The following is a 15,344-nucleotide window of genomic DNA, read 5'->3' on the forward strand; positions in this document are numbered from 1 at the left end:
GGATGCAAAACTCAGCCTCTTCACCAGTTCTACAAGAAATGCAACCACATCAAGCACTTCACAATTTCTGTGGTCTTTCCTGAAAATCAGTGTCTATGAGCTCAGCAGGGTGCGGGTGACAGCACCCTACCACCTCCTCACCCCCACGTGTTTCTCTTCTCCCAAATTTCCCCTCCCTACCTCCTGCTAGCCATTCCCTTCTTGCTGGTTTTGTCCCTTAGCATCCCTTCCTCTCCCCACTTCACAGTAAATGCACCTTAATTGCTATTTAGGTATGCACTCCTACCCATTCAACTCCTGTATCGGGGGACAGGTGAGCACCCCCACTCCATCTTATCAGGGGTGGACTTAAACCAGTCTCTCCTGGTCTTTGGTTCAGGGATAGGGTAGGGCCCAATTTCAGCTGGTAAGATGAGAGGGGTGTAGGCGGGTGACCCTGGAGTGACAGTTCCTTGCTCCTCAGTGGAGCTGCCTGGGAGGGTCTCCCTTGTGCTGGGTGCGAGTAGGAGGTGTTGGGTGCGCCTTAGCTAGATCTTACTGGAGTCCCTGCCAAGGAATGCTCTTTATTTCTAAAGCCAGTTTGAGTTGTCTTTATTGTTGCTTGCAACATTACTTTCTCTTTCCTTTCTTTTGGCTGGAGACCCAGTTTTCTGCATTCAGGTTCTACCCCAAGTGGGCTTATCAAAGACATGGTCCACACTAAAGTTTGTTATTTAAGAACTCATCAACCAGTTGCTTTTTATTCACCAACAAACTGCTTTTTTTTTTTTTATTAAAGACAATGGAAAATTTCAGACTGTGTTATCTGCATTCGGGTTCAAGTTTTGTTTCAAGATTTCCCATCTTGGAATTCTTCCCGCAGATAAAGGGAGCTGGAGCATCAGGTGATCAATGACTTTATTACAGAAATTGAAACTGCAGATAGCCTCTACATGGAAATTGAAAAATGTAAGTCTCTCTTAGCAAGGTCCCCTGCTATGACCCTCCTGCTTTACAAACACACACACACACACAATAACACACAAACACACATATAGAGCACCCCCCCCACTTTCTATAAGAATTGGATCCAGAAGTAATAATTGTTATCACCGCTTGCATCTACTCTTTACTTGAAATGTTTTTTTCTGTCTCTTTAGAACACATATGCACATCTAACCAAGGCCCACATTCTCCAACTCGAGGAGTTTCTCAGCGACCAAGACTGGGTTCTTATATTTAACTTGGAAAAAATATTTTAGGAGGAAAAGTGAAACCTAGCTAATAGCCAGAAATGCTTGGAGATCAACTGTGTGGATTTCAAATAAAAGTTTGTTAGTTTCAAATAAACATGACTCAAAGCAGACATGATTCCTAAAAGGTAACATTTTAAGAGCATAAAGGAGGAGGGAGATAGTATATAGAAGTCATATTTCCAACTTTAACAAATGAAGATTTTCTTTCTGCTGACAGACATCCAAAGTCAATCACTTTTTGGGGGAAGAAGGAATCAAGTCTAGAAGCTTATACTAATAATTAGATTAGGTCACCTTTATTCTAGTAATAATTATTTGTTGATTTCCTATTACTGACCAGACACTGTTGGGGATACAGTGGAGAGCAAGTCTCCTGCCATTTTGAAGTTTATAGCCTAGTGTCCAAAGAAAATCCCCCACCACCATGTCCCCTTTGTGTCCTGGTTTTAGTCACATGGTCTTACACACCAACCCTTTTACCAGACACTGGCCCTGGGAGGAGGGTCCCTGAGCTGCTGCCACCAAAACTATCATACTCGAGACAAATACTTTCTCTAATCAGTCCCCAAATGTTAGCCAGGGCCCCAGACCCAGAGCTTCAGGTGGGGCAAGAAACGAGACTTAATGAGATTTGTGAGAATTATTGGAGATAGGTTTGCAGATGTGATGAGGGAAATTTCTGTCACAAATCAATCAATTAATTGGCATCACATTTTGTTATCACTAAAAATAGGCCTTCCTCTGTAGAGAATATAAAAAAGAAAAATTAAAAAAAAATAAAGAACTACTCCTAATCTTATCCCTTGGCGATAATTACTAGTACCATATCTCTAGTACTTTGCAAACCGTTATTTTTTCAAAATAAGATTCTACTCTGCATATTTTTTAACCTGCATTTTTTTTTTTAGCAATTGTGTATTTTGAACATTGTTTTCATGTCTTTCTATGGTTTCTATGACATCTTTTTTGGTGGTTACATTGTATATATTCTGTGGTGTGGACACAGGACACATGACACATTTGCTTAAGTGATTTCTTGTTATTAAGACATTGAGGTTGTTTTGTTTATCTTCACTTCCTAGAACAGTTTTGCTTTTAATTTCAAAAGATTCCTGCTTGTGTAGATCTGACCCTGGGATGGCAAAGCTTTGGGTTGAAGGAGTGGCAGGTTGAGGAGACAAGGGGTCTGACTTGGTTCTGCTTTCTTACCTGATTAATCTGGTAAACCTTTTTCTGCCTTTATTCCCCCTTTGGCAAGATGGGGATCATAAACCTCATAGCTTCCATAACCCTGAAACCCTAAAATGTTCAGAAACATTTAAGGAAAAGTTTGTGTGGAATGATGTGGGACAATGATGTGGAAAGTTATGGGATAATTAAGCTTGTGAGGCTGGCTTCCCGTTACTACTTCATTAATAGAATCTTGACCTTTTTAAACCTTCCCTGTTCTTTCTTTGTGTTCTTTCCTTGCTTCCTCCATCCAAAATTGATAGTCCAAAGCACTGTTTACCAGGTCTTTTCCTATTGAGAGACAGGGTGCTTTTCACTTAGTATTCATGACCATAACCACAACCACACCGACGGTCTCCTCCAGCCTGAAGCTTGGTCTGTTCCAACCCAGCAGATAGAGTAATTCATCAGATTGTAGAAGTCAGATCCATAAGGGACCACAAAGATGATCTAGTCCCCTCCCCTCCCCCATGTTATCAAAGGATAGCACTTTAACCAATGTCATTGGGTTAATGGCAGAGCTGGACCCAGGGGCTGTGGCAGGTGGTCCTGTGGCCAAATGATTAATTTCTGTGCATTGGTCAATACTGTACCCACTGCTTCTGAGCTGTGTGATCTTGTGCAACTTGTTTAATCTTCCCAAGACTCAGTTTCCTTATCTGTAGAATGGGGATGATCATAATACTTATTTGATAGGGTCTTGTAAATGAGATAACATAAGAAAGGAACTTGTATGTAGTATTCCTGAGGACATGTTAGCTGTTGTGCTAACAAAGGTGGTTTTTCCAGAAGCACTGACTCCCCTGTCTAGGAAACAGCCCTCTCTACCTGATGCTTACATTGGAGACATAACTTTTCATCAGCAGCTGACAGAGAGATTACTCTTCAAGTGGAGATTTTAAGTTTGCATTTGGGAAACCCCTAAATTAACCTGTTTTCTCAGCCTACCTTTTGCCCAGCAGCAATCCAGTAGCATTTGTGTGCAAAGAGTGGGGCATGCTGTCTGTGGTCAGAGAGGGCAATGGAACCAAAGTGCCACGGAAAATGAGCCACATGGTACCACCTCAAGGTAGCCTTAGAGACACATTAGCTCAGAGAAGACCCTTTTCTTTCTTTTTTTTTTTTAAGACCCTTTTCTTTTTGATAGACCACCTTAGCTTGTGTGCAGTCACCCCAATGGATTTCTTTTATTTTACATGCTACACTTAAATTTTTCTTGGAGTTAAAAGCATTTAGGATTTTTAAAAACATGGATTTGATTTCTTAAGGTTTATCATCTTGGTTGTAGAATGAAATAAATTCCAGAGAGAGAGAGAGAGAGAGAGAGAGAGAGAGAGAGAGAAATACTTACTTTTAAATCTCGTTGCACTGTTGACCTGTTAGATGGCACTATGCTTTCTTTATGCTCTTTCCTGTTAGGTGGCCGCGCCCAGCGTAAGGGAGCATCTCAGTACCTGCACATCTGGGAGGAGGTGAGGAGGCATGGACCCTGAGGATCAGATCACACACCTTCACAGAACTGGGTAGGAAAACCAAATCTCTTTCTCTTGTGATCCTGCCAAATCATTTTCTTCTCTTAAAGGACTTGAAAATTTTTTTGATAATTTAAGAAAGATTCATTTTGTTTCTCGGAAGAAATGTTTTAAAGTAAAGCCTGGTTTAGCACCTCAGACCCCTCAAGTTGCTTTGCTGAGTGTCACATGGGATTGCATTTGAGGCCAGAGACATACATACAACAGCCTCTGAGCTGGGACAGAGATGCCGCCAAACGCAAATCATCCTTCGGGCCCTGGTTTCCTTTTTCCTCCTCCTTCTTCTTCTTCTCCTCCTCTTCCTATTCCTCTTCCTCCTTCTCTCATGAAATCAACTTATATTAAAATGAAAATGAAAAACTGCTAAACCTGCCTGTCAATTATCTAATAACACTAGATTATTAGATGAACTGAGGTAGTGAATTAACTTCTTATTCAATAAACACAATGCTTTGATTTAAAAAAAATATTTTTTTTTCTATTTTATAATTTGAGGAGCCAGTTCTTAAGAGTTGTTATTTTTTTTGTTTATTTTTAAAGATTTATTTATTTATGCATACAAGAACCGGGGTACAGGCCAGAGGTGTGGGGGGTGAGAGGATTCACCAGAGACAGAGTGGGGAACAGAACAGGCAGACTGACTGAGACACTCTGCTGAGGGGAGCAGCAGGCGAGTCAGGAGAGGTCTGCTGTGACATGTGGGTAGCTCCCTGGCTTGGCTGGAGATTGAACTTGTGTTGCAGAGGCTGCGGATATCTTCACAGTGCTATGCTTAACCCCTTACATCCAAGAAGGCCCTAGAATTGCTATTTCTTATGGTGACCCTGCAGACATATTTTGAAAACTCTCAGTTTGTAATTTTGTTTTTTACCCTCAGTAGCTGTCCAAGTTGTATCCTAAACCCTAATTAGCCCTTGGCATATATTTAGTCCTGGCTAAATTTGCTTGTTGCTTATCCCCAGGAGAAAGCCTGCGGGTGGCCACAAGTTTGTAGGGTGGATGTTTCATTTTGTAGGAAATGCTTGAGATCGTGAATGAAATGGGCAGTGGGAAGCCTTGGTCAGCTTTGCAAAAAAAAAAAAAAAAAGGAGGGAAAAAAGCCCCTTTACCAGTATAAATTGATTTGCAACGGAGAGCACAATGGGGCACGCAGGATGAATCATAGCCCTTTTCTTGTGTGAGGACCATTCCACGCCAGCAGGCCCCACCCGTGTTCACGAGTGTGGAAATGCTTCTATATTTGCACACCTAGATCTGGAGTCCAAGTTAGGGCTGTGTATTCATAAACTGACCGCAGTTGTCACATGCAGCTGCAAAGTTATTGTGTATGACTGTGGTACATTCACCTGTACAGGCACACCCTTCTAGCAAGCACACAGTCTCCCCTGAGATATTTCTTTTTATTTTATTTGTCCGAAGTCAAACATTCACTCCTTCAGATCACCAATATCTTGTAAGCCCAGTGCTGGCCCACACTGCTGCAGGACTGGGACAAAGAGATGAGGTTACAGTCTGGTTTCTATGGCAACAGAAGGAGGGGGTAATGAAAACCGAAATGTTGGAAACACCCATTCTGACAATTGTGACATAATTCAGGTTATTACAAGGACGTAACTACCAAAAAAGCAAAAGTGTCATTACCTTGCAGCTCATGTCGGCAAAAAGCTACACTGCACATTTCTCTTAGTTTGGCTGCTAAGAGGAAGGAAACAAGAAACACACACACATACACACACACACACACACGCACGCGCGTGCCTCGTTTTCTGCATGTAAAATGTGTGTGTTCTTTAAAAGCCAGCGGTTGGCTGGTTTTCCGGACATGATGTGGTTGAAGCTGTCATCGTAATGGAAATTCATTGCTGTAGCTATGGTAAATCGAGTTTTCTGCCTGTGCTGAATGCATTAGTCTAATGAGATGTTTGCAGCCGGAGAGCAGGGCTGCTGGAGACTAACTGTGAGCAACTAACACACGGGTGGAAGACTAGCTTTTGCAATACTCGGTTTGCATGTACTGAAAGTCATCTGTCTTCTGAGTCAACATTCCCGGCCTGGTAAAGAACCTTCAGGGCTCTGGTGAACAAGCTGTAGGTAAGGGAGATGCACAAATGGAGGGTGTGCCATTGGCAAGAGCTCCTTCTCTTTTTACTGTCAGCACGACAGGTTCCCTGGTACTGTCTCTGGGGTGTGCGCCTGCCTCTATGGCCGTGCACAACCCCGGTGCTCTATAGTAAAACCACTGAGGCCGGCAGGTAAACTACAGTTCCTCCTACTTACAATGTAATGTTTGATTTCTTGACCAGATCTCAGAGGGGAAGGTGTAATATAGAATTATATAGTTTAGACATTTTGGGTATATACACACTCACTACTCTTGAACTCTGCATTTGGGTATGTAGAAAGTACTTTTACCCCAAATATAAGTGCAAATAATTAACTTTTTTTTTTTTGGCATGATGATTTCGCTTTGCTTCGATTTTTTAAAATTACATTGTTGTTTGTCTTGGGGTAAAAATATTTACCTAAAATTTAATGATTAAAAATTGGTTTGGGGTGAGCATGCAAAAGTGGTTTTTTTAACTTGAATTCTGTTTTTTTATATGCTACATGAAATATTTTACATGCCTTATGCTGGTTTTTTCCTGACCGGGATAGACGAGAACGCTATTTATTGTTAGTTTTGGTTTTGGGGAAAAAACATGTTATGAGAGTGTCAGAGCAGTTTTCCCAAGTTCAGGTACAGAGAGTCACCCCTTTCCAGGTGGGGAGTGGTGTGACTTGACCCAGCTTCCACATCTTCCTCCGCTGGCAGAAGGCTTTCGAGGCGCAGGACAGGACAGTGGGTGAGAGTGAGGTGCGCTCCTGTAAGTCAGACTGGAGCTGCTGGGTCACGTTCTGCATGGGGCCTGTGACTGAAGGAGCTGGGACCCAGGGGCTGTCCCAAGAGTTGGAGACTGTACCCCAGAGCATTAGATAATCAGTAGCTTTCTGAGAAAGTGGCTTTTTGGTTGGTCTCAGACACTGGTACTTGCAAAAATAATCCAGGCACTTCAAAAACAAGTGGTTTGTAGTAGACTGTATTTTCTGTCCTTTTCAATCAGAGGAATCATTTCTGAAGAGTGGGAGACATATTTGCTTCCCTCCTCCCCCTGTGCTTTGAATTTTTCTTTTTAATATAAATAGGATATTTGGAGTGAGAACATAAAACTAACTACAGAGGAATCTGCAGCACGGTAAATAAAGTACACTGTCCAGGGGCACAGTGTGTGCAAGGAGCATTTGTTGTATTCCTTGGTAGAACTAGCTTTTTAAAAATAAGGGGTTTGTTTGAGCAACAGCAGCTGGGTAAGGATCACCTAAAAAAGCAGGAGGATCGTTTAAACTTGAAATGTTGCTACTGTAGAACCTTCAGTTTTAGGAAAGTTGTTGAGTGATTTCAACCTCCTTACCTTTTAAATGTGCTTGTGAGAGATCTTTTTAAAAATACAAACGTGTTTTCTTTAGCTCTTTAGATTGTGTGTGTGGAGGGGCTCTCATATTTTTGGTAAATTTATTTTGGTGAATGTTTCATTTGTAGAATTATAAGAAAAGAACAAATTCCTCAAAACCCCAGCCTTTTACATTCAACGTGTCTACGTTTCTCCCCCGCCCTGTACCCCCAAAATTGCTTTTGTTTCCTGAGCTCTCTGCCCTCTCCCCTGCCCCCCCCCCCAAGTCAACGAACCATAATAGAAAAAGAAGAAAATAAGAGAAACGAGTCGATTGCTTTCGGGCATTTCTTTGCTTTTGGTGGTTTGTTTTCGAGGCAAGTGAAACCAGCAAGCGCAGTTTCACTTTCTGGCTCTGGGTTTCTGGGGGCTGGGGTCCTGGGACTCTTGTGGTGGCAGGTGAGGGGAGCAGACCAGATGCTGCAAAACCAGCCGCCTCCGTCCTTTCACCCCGCAGCAAGGAAATTTCCTTTGAAAATTCAAAAAAGTAATGCCTTTGAAAATGATATCTTTCTGTTAGAAAGGGATGTTCCAAAGCACCCAAATAGAATTAAAAAGTTTTAAAAATCTTTTAGTGATGTGAAAATTACAGCAGATCATGTTAAACCTCTGGTAAATGTTTTAGTTTTTATTTTATTCTCAACCTTTGATCTCAAGTACGGCACTTGAGCAGGTTTGGGGAACTGTAACTGAAGTCTCCTTAAATCAAAACAAGGGATGCTCAGAGAGAAATACCTTTTTGCAAATTTGGGGAATTTGCGTCTAAAGCCTTTGGCAGGTCTGTTGTGAGTGGCGGGGCAGGGCAGGGTGGGGGAGGCTGGGGTCCAGGCAGAGGTGGGGCACAAGTCCCGAGCTCACTCCTTGGGCTGGTCTCGGCTTCACACTGACACCAGGTGGCCGGGCGCACTTCCTGCTGGTCACAGTCCCGATGGCCGCTGGGGCCACACTGTCCACCAGGCGGGCAGGAGCTTCAGCATTCCAAGCACCTCCAGTTTCTTTCTGTGCCCCTTCTCTTCTGCCCACTCCTCTTTCTGCCCCCCAGCCCCCAGGGGTGCGGGAGGGAAGGGAAAGGAGTTGAGGAAGGACTGTTGAGCTCTCATTATCAAAAAGTATAAAATTTGGTCTAACATTTTGGAGAGAAGGTTTGTTACAACAGCCCCTTGGGGTGTGAGCCCACGGGCTTCATTTGGGGGCACATTTGACAATTCTAGGAGGGAGCTTTGTTGAAGTGCGTCCCTGGACATTTTACTTCTTAATCTTGCCATCTCCCAAAAGACTAGTTTGAGATTTACACTTTTTTTTTTTTTTTTTTTTAGTGTTTTTGTTGCTTCCAAAGGCAGACAGGTGAGGCGAGAGGAGGGGGATTAAAAACAGCCTCTGGGAGAAAAATCAAATGGTTTGGTACATATATAATGCAACAGGAGCCACCACTGTGTCTAATAAATTACTCTAAATTTTAATTAATGAGTCACAAAAGCCACACCATGGGCTTTTAAAATTACCCTTTTATCAATAAGGTGATAATTAACTTTCTCTGGAATTAGCAATTCTCTCAGCCCCCGGCAGAATGCTGCCTAGTAAGTTCTCTGGAATGCTGCCAATTTTTAACAATTGGTCTTTTGGCAAACCTGGATTTTAATTCAAACATCTATTGTGACATTTTCCAATTTACCGCAAGACCATTGTAATCACCCAAATTATAGTAAAATATCTGAGATTGAAGAGTGGCTCAGGACCTTTGGATTGCATTCGAATCTGTTGCTTTCCCTGCCTTCATTTTCCTTTTCTACCTTCCCCCGCACCCAACCCCTGCATTTGCAAGAGCACCACATTCTAGCCTCTGCTGTAAATCTCTGCTCGAATCTCTGCTGCAAATCACCATGGCGAATGCTGCATTTGTTGGTGCACATGTTGGCTACAAGCCCTGGAGGTTCTAAATGTTTTTCATTGTTGTTGCCTTCATCTCGGTTTCAGTTCTGGCAAAGGGTTCATTCCTTAATATTTTTGCAAACTCTCATCGGAGGTTTATCAGATTCTGAGATTTAGATTGAGACTTGAAGAAGAGGAGCTACAGGAGGGCCATTTTGGACATGCTTACAGCTGTTTGAAATTTGGCTTATTCTAGCCTACACCTATTAATGTTTGCAGAGGCACAGGGACAATGGGCATTTCAGAGTAACCTGCTCCATGAGGAAACACACACACACACACTTACACACACACTCCCCTCTCCTGGGTACTGGTCACACTGAGAGGTAGCATTCAGGGTCTGTCTCACTAAGGACAGTGCTGTTTGACCAGGGCTACTGAAATGCAAGCTGCAAATGGCTGCAAATCCTCCTTCTACAGTCAGACCTTCTTCTCCTCTCTCTGGACTCAAGCACTAGCATTGCGGGCTTCTGCTTCTCACAGCCAGGAGGTCAGGACAGGATACCATTGGGTGAAGCCGGCCCTTCTGAGGAACAGCAAGCAGGGTTTGTGCATTCTGGAATAAATCAGCATTTTTCAACCAGAAGAGGCACTTTGCCACCACTGAAGAGATAAAACACCTCTTGCTTCCTGCAATGACTACTTTGTGGACTACTATTTTAGGACGGAAAGGAATTTACTCCCCAGTGGCAGTTCTCACTTTGTATTAAGTTGAAAAGTCATTCCACTGAGTCTGTGTGACACCTTGAAGTAAAGGAAATATATTCTGGAATCCACATAGCAAGCGTCCCTAAGATGGATGTTATCAGCTGTATTTTACCATGACTCTGGTGACACAAAGTCATATGAACACCTCTTTCCGCTCCCACCAACTCAGACATATTCTACCTACATTTGTGTGGGACAGATGCATTTCTTTTTCAACAGCTGCATTTATTGATCACATTCATGGAGCTGGTCCCAGTGTTGCTGATTTTCAAGACTGGTTGGTGCTCCTGCAGCCAGGCTGTGTTAGGGAAGGGGCTGGGCGGAGGTGTGGTGGCCCTATTTTCTCCGTAAGGCATATGACATAGAGGCAGAGGAGTGGAGCTGGCAGTTATGAGAAAATTAATATGCCAGGAAAAAATAGTGTCAACTCTGTGCTTTGAAAGGTGATGATGTTGACCGGTTAGCCTCGCGATGGTGACTCAACTTTTGGGACCGGAATACTCGGTAACAAACGCCTTTGCCCTTTTTCTTTCTCTGGACTGATCATTACAGAGCAAAACTCCTCCTGCCTTCAAAACAGAAACATATGCTTGAAAGTAATCCTGAAGAAATAGGCAGCCTTTCATGAAGATGGGCACTGAACTTGGGAACAAATGCTGAGCTAGGCAGAGCACAGAATTACCTTGCTGGTGTCCCCAGTCCAGCCCAGGGAAAATGGCACTGAACAAAAAGGTCCTGGAATAGAAGTCAGAGGAGAGAGACCACTCCACCCTCCTTAAGACTTCACCTTCACATTCCCTCCTTTACCCAGTGCACAAAGGACTTTACCCAGTTCAGAAAGGACTCAGTGATAACAACCAACAGAGGCATGGGGCTATCAGCATATAGACTCGAAGGGTCCTTTTCTTTTGGATCAAAGGAAAGATTTCCCTCGCTTTCACATTTGTCTGCAAGTCATCTTGGAACATCTCTGTCCTGATGAGGAAAGCAGGGCTGAACACTAAGGAGTGTTTCCCCGGTGTGTGGGGCAGGCCTTGAGTTCTCTCACCAGTCCCATGTTCACATCTCCGCCATGTCTGAGAGTCCGCCCCTGATGTGGCCTTCCAGTCGGCCTGGGGCTGGCCTCAGGACTCGATCCTGGTTTGATAGACAGCTGTGCTAGCTGAATGAGGAAAGAAAGAATTGAAGAGAAAAACACAAGATAAAACCAGCTTTGGGGCGTTTGTGCATTTTTATTTTGTTCATGTCAGGAGCTGGAGGTCACAGAACTTAAATAATTCCTTTGGGCCTATTTCTAAACCATGTCAAGGCAAGAAGAGTCATTCTCATTCTTTGTGGCCTTCCAAAGTAGAGGCAGCCCTCTTCCCTTCACAGCCCTTTAGAATTTCTTGCCCTCACTGTTGGAAAATTATGTGATGTCAAGGTTTAATGAAACAGTTAACTTGTAAGATGTGATGTTTATCCCAGACAGAATAATTTAAAAATGTGTGAGGTGTTAGTTTTATGAATCAATAAAGAAATCCCCTGTGGGAATAGGTTTCTGTCATTCTTCAGTCCTCAGGAAGCTGTGGTCATTGGTTTGGTTCATGGGGTGCTGTTGTCAACTGTCCAGGGGAGCTTGCCATGAGATGTGGGGGTAATTTAATAACTGTGCACTGCCCCTTATATTGAAAGTATATTTCAATATATTTCAAAGGGAGGATTGCCTTTGAAGAGCAATCAAGAGCTTTAAAAGCTCATTTGCAAAAATGCTTCTAGTGGAAAACTATAGATAACTTTAAATTTTGGTGTACAAATTACAAGTAAAGCATTGAACTAATATGAGGGGAAAAAAGAACCAACTGGTTCCAATGCCTGAAATCACCACCCACCAAGCAAAAATATAGCTCTTGTTTTAATGCTGGTAACATAATAGATACTAAGTACTTAACATAAATAATGAGGGTCAACTGTCTGGCGGGTTGTATTGGTGTCTGATGTGGAAATGGTTAATTGGTCCCACAGTGAAAAGTTGTGTTGCTTTAATGAGACCAAATGAGCATAAACTCTCTCTAGGGAACTGAAGTTAAAGTCTCAAGTTGGGGCATGAAGTGTGTGAGAATTGTGGGGGCAGTGACATGTGATGGTACATAGAACTGGTCCTTTCTGTTGCCTGCCCTCCATTGTAGTGAAAAGTTATTTCACATGAACCCAGTAAAGAATAATAATGGAACTAAAATTTCTTTGATACAAGGTAAGGGAACAGCAGTGAGAAAATTGTTTCACAGAAAACTGTTTTCTGACAGCAGCCCAAATCTCTGCTAAGGCTGAGGGTTGAGAAGCTGAGTTCTTGCTAATTGGCTTAAGACCAAGTAGAGTGGAATAAACCGGGACTATAGTCTTTTAAAAAATGCACCTCTGGGCACAGATTAGCTCACTGTTTTTCATGACTGTTTTGAAGTTTTTCATTCTTGAACAACAAAAAAAAGTCCTCGGGACTGAAGATAACTTAGCTAGTCCTTTGAACAGTGGGCAGTGTGGGTTACATGACCTCATGGACAAAGCTAAGCAATCCCAGGACACCCTTGAGCTGAGGTTCCCTGTATTCTGCTGTGTACGACGTAGACTGATTGTTTCCAGAGGGATTTCTTTCTCCTCCCTGAGAACAAATTTGGGGCAAGATAAGGAGAATTTATACCAGGACTATGGATCCTCTTAAGTTCCAGATTATTTTCCAGTCAACTCACCCCCTATAAAATTCGAAAGTTAAAAAAATAACCAAAAGATGAGCTTGAGGGGAAAACATCTGACATTTGAAGAGGAGAGTTTAAAGCTGAAACCTATACTCTGAGATGTGGTCTCTAAGTGATTCCTGATTCTTTGAATGGGTTCGAAGGCTTCCCTCGCAGGGAAACCTCAAACACGCCCCCAGGGTCTTCCATGGCCCAGACAGTGCAGCCTGCATCTCAAGGGGTTGCCCCTTTTGCTGTCGGAATGTCCTATTGTTAGCAAGGACATCTTTCCCCACCTCCCAGAACTTCCCCCAGCTTCTTTCCCTAGTAACTACTTCCTCCTCGGAGAGTCCATTTTGGTCCTTAGAACAACACAGAATGAATTCACATGGAGCAGCCTAGATTCTGAGTTGGAACAGCCAGTTGGGGGCCACTAGGGTCGCCCAGGCCAAGTACTGTGGCAACCGTGGGCCTCCCGGAACTGCCTTTCCTCCTTGGAGATGGTATTCCTTGTCAGGATGACTGGTTCAGTCGAAGGAACAGTGTATGCAAAGGGGCTTTGTGAACTGTAAAGACTGTCAGAATGACGATAGGTACATGTTTGCATTGACTGAGCCTCATCTGGGCAGGGATGTGGAGGGAAGCCCTTAGACACGCTTCATCTTATTTCTCTGATTTAATCCACATAGGGTGTCAACATGGGAGGGGCTATTTTTTTAATCTCATTATGCAGGTGGGGAAACTGAGGCTTACATGGAATAACTTATATGCCCATATGAAGTCTGCTGAGTCTTTTCTTCTCCAGTTTTAAAAAGCCATTGGGGTGTCTGCATCTTTTCACCTGTGAGGGCTGAAGAGAAAGAGCTCTTTCATGCCTCAGAGCCAGCTGCTCCTGCTCAGCCTGGCTGGACTGCTCTCAGGTCCAGCAGGTTCCAGAAAGGAAATGATTCCCTGGTGTTTCCACTTGGAAAGGCATTTTTGATTCATAGCAAACTTCTTTTAAAGCAGTAGGTTCTCAGTTCTGTCAGATTCAACACTCACTTTTATTACAAATATTTTTAAATACCCTGTTTACCATCCTGAAGTGAAATCCCTTCTAATATCCCCAGCACATTCATAATATAAAACAAATCAGTATAATATCATAACTGAAATATAAAGGGGAATGAAAGCAAAGTAATTTATAATTATTTCCAGAGCAGGCTCCTGGCTCTGGACGCCATGATGAAGCGGTCAGGTGCCTGACATTCACCACCTCCAGGGCGGTCTCAAACGGGAGAGTGCTGTTTATTGGGGGTGCTACTGGTGATATGATTTTCAAAATGGCAACTAACTCTTTGAATTCTGAACAAAGCAGAGAGCAGCCTCATTGGAGTATTTGGTGTGTATTATAGCTGAGCACAGATACATTGTGCTTAGTCTATGTTATATACTGAATTTTGTACTCACAAATTCTTATTTGAATCCCTAACCCCAATGCGGCTGTATTTGGAGATAGGGCCTTTGAGGAGGTAATTAGGGTTAAATAAGGTCGTAAGGGTAGGGCCCTCATCCAACAGGACTGGTGTCCTTAGAGGAAGAGGGAGAGACAGCAGCAGTGCAGGGGCATGGAGGAAAGGCCATGTGAGGGCCTGGTCAGAAGGCAGCCATTTACAAGCCAAAGAGGCCCCAGGAAAAGGCAAACCTGCCAGCACCGTGATCTTGGGCTTCTAGCCCCCAGAACAGTGAGAAAATAAATTTCTGTTCCTTAAGTCTCCCCATCTGTGGGTTTTTATTGCCCTTTTTTTTTTTTAATGGAACTCTAACAGACTAATACAGGCACTATAAATACATTTTCTTCTTCAGCATGGGAGACAGATCACCACTGTTTTTGTCCTATAAATACAAAATCAAAATAAATACAACTTGTTTTTGTATGCTTGCTTATTTTCTTTTTTTAAGTTTCTTTTTAATTTTTTACATCATTGTTCATTTTTAAACAATATGTGCTTCCCCCCACCCCCTCAGGTGTACACTTGCTTATTTTCTTCACTGAATTTTGTGCTGCTTGTTCCTCATATTAATTATCAATCAGCCTTGCCTGTTCCCTCTCTAGTAGTACCTGGCCTCATCATTACATGGTGGCAGCTCCCACTTCTTTCTCAGCCAGCAGAAGACAGGGTAAGGGCAAAGACAGGTGATGCTGAGTTGCAGCAATTTGTGTAAACTGGGAATTCTCTAGACACAAGGCAACTGGCTAAAGAAGAAGATGCGTCTTCTTCAATCCCCCTTTAGTCCTCTTACCCTCTGGACCCTTGCTCAGGCCCTGGTTAGCGCCAGTACCTGTCACTGTCACGGAACCTCAGCCTTGGCCTTAAGTCTTTACCCTCCTCTCACCCACATTGTGCATGGCACCAAGGTTATCTCTGTAAGACATGGATCTAGCACTCAGCTGCCCAGACAATCTCAGAGATTCCATTGCTTACATCAGTGGTTGCTAAATGTTTGGAACATGTTCCCCAGCATAAATAA

The 15,344-nt window shown here is 43.1% G+C and overlaps 1 protein-coding gene across 1 annotated transcript in view; it reads left to right on the top strand.

Moving 5' to 3' along the window:
• Positions 1-6,233: 6,233 nt before the first annotated feature.
• Positions 6,234-15,344, top strand: part of SCML4 (Scm polycomb group protein like 4) — a gene marked incomplete at both ends in the record, with an annotated part of 102,145 nt that continues 93,034 nt past the window's right edge. Inside the window, one exon of the mRNA XM_084228020.1 lies at positions 6,234-6,249. The remainder of the gene's footprint in view (positions 6,250-15,344) is intronic.

This window comes from Talpa europaea (assembly GCF_964194135.1).
Source record: "Talpa europaea genome assembly, chromosome: 2".
In the NCBI taxonomy this organism is placed as follows: Eukaryota; Metazoa; Chordata; class Mammalia; order Eulipotyphla; family Talpidae; genus Talpa; species Talpa europaea.